This window comes from Myiozetetes cayanensis, unplaced genomic scaffold (assembly GCF_022539395.1).
Source record: "Myiozetetes cayanensis isolate MyiCay16 unplaced genomic scaffold, myiCay2020 scf9, whole genome shotgun sequence".
In the NCBI taxonomy this organism is placed as follows: domain Eukaryota; kingdom Metazoa; phylum Chordata; class Aves; order Passeriformes; family Tyrannidae; genus Myiozetetes; species Myiozetetes cayanensis.
Window position 1 is genome coordinate 18,127,693 of NW_026088185.1, and position 7,942 is coordinate 18,135,634.

General features: G+C 37.1%; 1 protein-coding gene across 2 annotated transcripts in view; it reads left to right on the forward strand.

The window, feature by feature from the left end:
• METTL8 (methyltransferase 8, methylcytidine) overlaps positions 1 to 7,942 on the forward strand; it is a 107,063-nt gene that overhangs the window by 38,531 nt on the left and 60,590 nt on the right. The gene's annotated exons all lie outside the window — the stretch shown is intronic.

The window sequence follows — 7,942 nt, forward strand, 5'->3', positions numbered from 1 at the left end:
AAATATATCAAAAGGGAGCACATGAAACTTAAGACAATTCCAATCGGTATGGAAGGACTCATGCGGGGAAGTTATTGAGGAAAAGAGAAGGAAATAAAACAGAATTGCAAAGGAGACAACAGGCAGCATCTGACAAAAATATAACATGATAGATTAGATACGTTTTGTCAAATCATGTATTCAGTCACTTTTTGCTTTGCTTAAGGGCATTCAGCTGGCTCTGAAGTCTGTCAAATGCAGTAGTGATACCGAAAAGCAACAGAAACAAACTTCTTAAACCCAATCTGTAGGTATTAAAAAGCAGTGTGCTGGGTGTTCGGAGGATAGCTCCTCTAATCTAACGTGCCAAATGACAGATAGACAGACAGGGTTTTTTATTGCACATCACATATTCATTAGATATTCTCGCTTAATACATACTCATTAGTTTGCTTTACATAGTCACACCCCCATTGGAAGTCCTTGTTTGGTCCTGCCAGGTCGTCTGCGTTGTCTTGACTTCGGTTCTTGAGCAGGCACAGCGTCATTGTGTTTCACCACCAAAACCTGTAACGTTCGTTCTTCATCTTATTTGAGGATGCAGAGCATAGTTTACATCCTGTTTGTTTGAGTACATCCCTTATCTAATTCTCTAGGACTCTTCTAAGATTATATTGTTCCTTATTTGGGCATTCTGGAGTGCTGTGAACAATGTTTCTATTTCTCCTATCAGTTGGAGGCTATGCCCAAACGTGTATTCAGCACTACTTTTCTGGTATTTAATTAGCTTACTTTTAAAATTACTTAGAAATTCATTAACTGATTGAGAGAAAAAAAAAACTTTTTTTTTTTTTTTTTTACTTGCTAATCTTTGAGCTGTCTGGTATCTCACACTCAAACTGAGGCCTAAAAAAAATTAAAGGAAACAGTTTTATGGAATTTAAAATAGTTTCAGTAGAATACTGCCAATTCAAACTCCGTCCTTACTGAAGTGCTGGAAACATCTACATAGAGACATGAAGATCAGGCCAGATTGGAAGGGGATGCAAATATATTTCTTTATCCTCTCTAATCTCTTAAAAATAGATGCTGGGCTCTGACATTTTAAAGAAAAGCTTCACTTGGGCATCAACTGTTTAGCTTTAATTTGCATGGATTTGGTGTGACCTGCCCTCAGGATTTCAGTGGTTGCTCATTCTAGTCACAATGGGAACTAGAACTGATAACACTGATACTGTTAAGTTTGACAAGTCACAGCATTTATGAGAAGCCAAAATCTAAGCCCTGAATCTTCTGATGAATGCACTTCCAAGGATACCAGATTGTGATTAGCTTATGAGGCACAAAGGTCATCTCAATATTATGGTCATAAAAATTTTATTAAGTTTTTATGGATTGTTAAGTGAATCTTTTTATGTGCAAACCAGCATATAGTAAAACCATAGATCTGCCTACTTGTGCACAAAAAATATCACATGGGTTAAACAAAATGGTACTTATACACAATCAGTTTTGGGGTATTTTTCTATACTTATCTGGAGTCCCTTACTCATTGTCTTTTAAACAATCAATCTTTATTATATTTTTTTAAAAAATAACATTTACTCAAAGAGTATTGTAAAACCTTCAGATTGATGTTGAAATGTTACAGATAGCAAAGCATCATTTTTACGGTGTTTGTCAGTTCCATGCGAGGGATTGCGGAAATATTACATAAAATTCCAAAAAAAGGATTCACAGGCTCCAAAATGTGTCCATTCTTTCCAGTTATATGGGGTGGTCTAATAAAATTACTTTTATCTCTGTAAAGCCTAAAAACTGATGCAAATATTTCTTTTAATTTACCTTTTATGAACCTAAATTTCCCAACTGCAAAATACTTCAAGTTCCCACTGATTTCAACAAGCTTTCATTACATCCAGTACCCCAACAGCCCCATACAGAAACCTTCTACCCAAGTGGATTTTACTTATGCCTAAAACTATATTTCTCAGAAGACTTTCATGAATTCCTATAGCTCAAACAGGTTTACCCTGTTAAGCAGCAACTAAAAAAAGCAAACGCAAAATTTTATTGAACTGAAAAATGAGGCCCAGTTTTGCCAACTAACCATGGATGAATTTTTTTAAAAACAGAAGTGAAGAAATGTGAAAGCTTGCAGATTGCTACATAAACCAAACCAGCACAAAGTGCAAAATAAATCCTTAGACAAAGTGAAATGTTCTTTATGGGACATCTGTAACGCAGAGAGGATTTTAAGTAGCGCAATTAGTAACTCCTGCCTGTATTTCTCCTTCTTTCCTGTTCTTCCACCTCTTCTTGCCCACCTGATGCAAATGTCAGATTGGTCTTGAATCAGAAGCGATCCTTAGCACAGCTACAATGTTCAAGTGGATTGCATGTTTACATGGGAGTGGGAACTCAACATGATACAGCTGACTGCTGAGGGCTGAATGACACGTTTGATAATCTCTTTGGAAAGCAAACCCCCACTGGCATAAGAAGGAAACTATCCTGTATAGGTCTTCCAAGCCTCTTGGGTCAGTGAACACCTGCTTTTGTTAACCAGGCCCTCTTCTTTCCCAGAGTCTCCATTTCTTAGAGACAATGATTTTTCCAGTACATTGCCAACTCTGTCAACGTGTGCTCCCTCTTAGCAGTTCTGTTGGGACATAACCTAATAGGCACTTCTTTCTTTGGGTTGCTGCATTGTCAGATGTAGGGTATCTGTAACTTTAGACCTGGAAGAACCTACAAAGTAGACAGACAAAATAAGACCTATAAAGAAAAAGATTCACAGGTTATTTTGGAGAGGCAGCAATGGATTGCTGCCTGTATTGTGCCTGCAGTATTTGGGAACTTCTGTCGTTGTTGCTATACCATTCATATATTTTGAGAGCAGGAGCCTAGACATAAATGTACACAAATTCTTGTCTAAGCAACACACCATGTCACCATAGATCATTATTTTGTGCTTCTGATGTAACTTTTTTTAATACGGGAAGTATTTCTGGTTTCCAGTGACCATTAACTATCTTGTCAGAGCTGTACTTGGAATGAGGTTACAGCCTCTTCTACCAGCTACAACTTTATATCCGTTTTTTCATGCTGGACAAGTCGCTGAAGATCTCAGCCATAGAACAGGATATTTCAGGTAAGTTGCAGTATCCCGTAGAGCATTTGGATGGGTTTTTCAGAAGCCCAGTGGCTGTTCATCTTGTAAACAAACAAAAATGCTGAGATAGTCCAGTCGGGTTTGTTCTGGCAGCTAATGTAACTGGCTTTTGTGGGAGCTTTAGAAATACCCCTGTAGAAGTTATCTTACCAGGAGTAATACTGACAAAGAAGTCTAAATAATTAGTGTTCCAATAGCACAAGCAAACTAGAATGATCCCTTTGCTCTTTTTTGGTATTGAGTTCCATGCCTAAGCTACAGAACCATTTGACGTTTGCTATTGAAGGCATCACTAATTTTCTTTGCAAAAATTGTGACTGTGGGATGGGATGCTTCCTAAAAATAATTTTTACTTATTTTCCACCCTGGAGGGAGCTTTTGCTGAGACAAAATAAGGCACATAATGCAGCTTTTCCAAAATTCGGTACTGGTTATAGGCCAGTCATTGTTACCTGTGCAATGAAACTCTTTGTTGTTGTTCAGTCCATAAACATTTTGCTTCTGTGAGTTGTAGCATATTTTTCTAATAATTTAAGGTATTTTGTTAAAGTATTTTAAAACTGGGGACTCCATGGCAGTAGTTGGAATTGTCAAAGCAAGATTATAAAATTTTACAGCTTGCAGTTTTTATTTGACTTGTGCTTTCTTCTTTTGTTCCCCACTGCTCAGCAGCCTTGCAGTGAGTGTGCACTCAATGACAAGAGAAGGGCAGGATTGGCACTCTTCTAATGCTCAAAGCAGATCTTATCAGGAAAAGCCAGTCCTTCCTATCTTTTCATTTCCTAGGCACTGACTGGGAAATTCCACCTGGGCCTCTGCACACATGTGTTTATCAAATACAAATAGAGGTAGCGCTTTTGGAATCCCATTTTTCTTCTCTGTCCAGATCACTGAGAAAGGGGGAAAAAAAATTTAAAAAAAGAGTGATTTTGTTCAAGTAGAAATGGAAGTAGGCTGCTTTGGTCCACAAAACAAAATGTTTGTAAGACAGTCAGAAAATCAAGCCAGCTTCCAGGCAGTACAAAGAAGGGGCAGTGGCATTATAAAGAGCTAAACTAGGAAGAGCGTGGTGTCAACACTCAGGAGTTTCCTAGATCTCCAATGCCCCAGAGCATGGAAATGTGCTGCGACCGTGCTCCAAGGTGCAGGTTAGAGGCAGCCAACACACACAGTACATACCCAAGGCTGAGACTAACTTCAGATAGAATCAGGAAAACTGCCCATGTATGAGTCTAACTGTGGAGCATCCAAGTAAACATGTTCACAGAATAATTTTCCTGTCTGTCTGCTGGCAAACTGCTCTCACTGGGGACCGTCTGGAGAGCCTGCAGTCCTATCATGTGGAATGCATTGCTTCTCCTGAAGCATCTCAAGTAAGCCAGAGCTCTTTAACCACTCGGTGGAGTAATTCCAGTGAATTTTAGATTCCTTTTTCTCTTCCTCAGAAGAATGTCACTTACTCTTCCCTAAAAATATGTTCCCAAGAACTCAATTTCCTTCTCCACACAGGCAGGAACAAGGCATTTGTACTCCCAGTTTACTAAATGAGTTATTAAGCTATATCAAGCAGTTCTTAACAATTGCATCATTGTAACTCTTCACTCTGCTAGGATACCTAGTTCTTTTTATGAAAAAACCCAAACCAAAACAAAAAGAAACAAACAAGCAAACACCCAAAAAACAACCCAGCCTGTTTTTGCAGTTCATGTAATCTTTTGTTAGCTGAAGAAAGCACTTCAACTACTTTCAATTTGTTCAATCTATAAACTTTACAATGCATTGACATAAAATTGTTTTGGAGCTCCTGAAGGTTATTTGGGTCATCAGTTTGTAACTTCAGTAAAGCAGAAGTAAATACTAAAGTTACAATTGCATAAATGCCAAGTGTAGCAACCTGAGAGGTTCAAGTGATCCTCTCTGAAAATCTAAGATTGTGAAATAGTTGCAAAAAAAATATGTTCCCTTAAATATCTCTAACGTTGATTTAAATACTGGAATCCTTGGTTCCTTCTTTTAGTGCTCATAACATATTAAGTCTGTGTATCAGAGACACCTGAAATCATGTTGATTCAATGCAATTATTATTGGTGAGCCATTGCCACATACATATCAGATCAATTCACACACCTTCCAGAAAAAAACCTCTTTAAAAAAGTTTTGTACTTGTGGCTGTAGCAATACTTGGCAGTTAGGAATGACCTCAGTTGCTGTTCCATGTTCTTTTGTGGTTCAGCCTTAGAAAACCACATTTTTACTGCCTTCTCCCCTTTTTTGGTCTTATCATTTAGGTTTTGTTCATTCTGGCAACATCAGAAAGTTTGTATCGAACAGCGCTCAGTGAAATCCAACAGGAATTCTCCCGTTCATGATCTTTTTACTTCCTAGACCAACATTTTGCCATTTGCAGGCAGAGTGCCCAGAGCTCCTGCTTTGAGCAGCTGACAGCACTTCCTGCCAACCGTTCTTTCAGGAAGCAGCCTACATGCCACCCTATGCAGGTGTCCTTCCTAGCAGCTATTCCTATTAACAATCTTTATCATAACTGGGGAGCAAATTAATTTATTAGCTGTTCCATCACGTGGGATAGCTGTTACAGTTCCATAAGGAAAACAAATCTCTCGCTGGTGAGTTTTTGGCAGTCTTCAGTTACCGTTAAGTAATATAAATTTTTTTCAATAACAAAAGGAAAATAAAATACAAAATGAGAATAAAATGACCAAGAAACTCTGCTGTTAAAGTAACTGGACATATCCAGAAACAAACAGAAGTATAAAGAAACATTTCTCCACATTGAAAATGCAGAAAGTTTGTGTAAGATCACCTAATTGGCAAAAGTAAGATCCCTACAACTCTATGTTTGAAATACACATTTGAGTCTTTATTCATATTAACAGTTCACATACATATTTACATCTCTCTATATATACCCTACTTTTCTCCTTGGGCATTTATAGTGCTAGTGAAAATAATAGAAGCATGAACTTTTCAGCTTTGATCTTTTATTAAATATGCACTTGAGATTGCATTTGAAATAATGAATTGAGGCTTTATCTGCAGACTCTGGAAGCCATGGATGAGTGCTAAGCACCCCCTGAAATACACAGGAAGTAAGGGAACTCACAATTTCATGCCAATAATACCTTAGTCTGATTTTTGTAAAACAAAAAACTACCAGTAAACGGGTTTCCTGATCATGAAGCTACTACCTATGAGAAGTGAAGAAAAATTTTATCTTCTCTATTTTATTCATCTTAATTTCTTAATTTAGAAATGGGAAATAAGCTACATTTGAAAAAGTTACTTCTGTTTTTTTCAAAGCTTTTTTTTCGTCTTTTTTTATACTAATGTCCCACTTTGGTGCTTGTAGATAATTATTCTGGGCATGTGCACAAGAATATTTTTTCCTCAGTAATGGAAACCACATGGGTTTCCTCCGAACTTTTCCACTTTACAAACACTCTTAGTCTTTAGCATACTGAATTATTCAGATTGTGTAAGAGATTTCCAAGTACCTAATTTACATTATGAAAAAGAGAAAGCTAAGTGCCCTAGAATCATCATAAATGGACATCAAACTATAGGTCTAAGTCAAATCTAATGCATTAATTCAAATTATCAATTTGGCACTGCACAATAGTACACCCCTGCCAGCAATAGTGACCAAAAAATGCCTACATATGAAATCTCCTGGCAAAGTAGGTTTTTTCTGGTGGATGAGTTAAAAAATATAACTGGAAGTAAAAGCAGTTGATTCAGATGAGGTGCCATGAAGCATGCAGGTATTTGTATTTGGTTTAGATACAGTTATTTTTTTTAACAGTCTGAAAGACTACTGGTTTGTGGTCAGGATTTTCCTCCCATTTAAACAGAAATTTATGTTTAGAATTTTCTGGGTCTGTGCATAGGTACAGGAGGCAATTCACAGCTTGTTTCTTTGGTGTGTTCCAGCCTGTTAGTAAGTAGGGTGTGAAGATAGAAGTGCTCAGGCCTAATTACTGGGGCTTCTTTACTCTTAAATAGCTTTCAAGGTGTTTTAAAGCAAAACACTCTTGTTTCTGAATGAAAATATCCATGTGATCTTCCAGAATGGAACACCTGCCATTACTGTAGTGCAGAAACAGAGTGTGTGTTTAGAGTAATAGAATTTCTTACCTGAGACCCCACAATCTTCATCAAAGTCGGGGCTGCCTTTTCGTCATTACAAATTGCTGAACTTTTGGATACTGATGCACATTTATAGATTTAGCAGAATATAATTTCAGAAGTCTGTAATAATTTAAGAATATGCCACTTGCAAGTATAGCAAACTCTTGAAAGCTAGAGCTGATTGACATGAGCAGTACTTGCAGTATTTAATATAAAACAATGAAGTTTAAACATCTTTTTCTAGGACGAACTGCTTCAATAACCCAAACAGAAGTGAGCATAAAATGTATCTTAAGTATCTGCTTGAGAGTTGGGTTTTCTGCCTTATAGACTATCATTACCTTCATATATTAGTTACGTAGTTACTTATAAAATAGCAGGTAATGGACAGGTGTTCTTTCCTGGTCACTAAGTGAAAATTTATGGAAGTGAGGGTGGAAATTGGGTGTTGCTGCTGCCCTTTATTACTACTGTTGTTTCATTCTCTTCATAAATGTCCATTTTGTGGTGTTGTTTTCTTTCAACAATTGTAGTTCACTTTTTCTTTTGCATTACACTTTTTGTAAAAACTTGAAATAGAAAATTTTTATCATTCTTCTAGAGCTCTTCCCTATTGCATCATCTAGAATGATCCATGCTTAA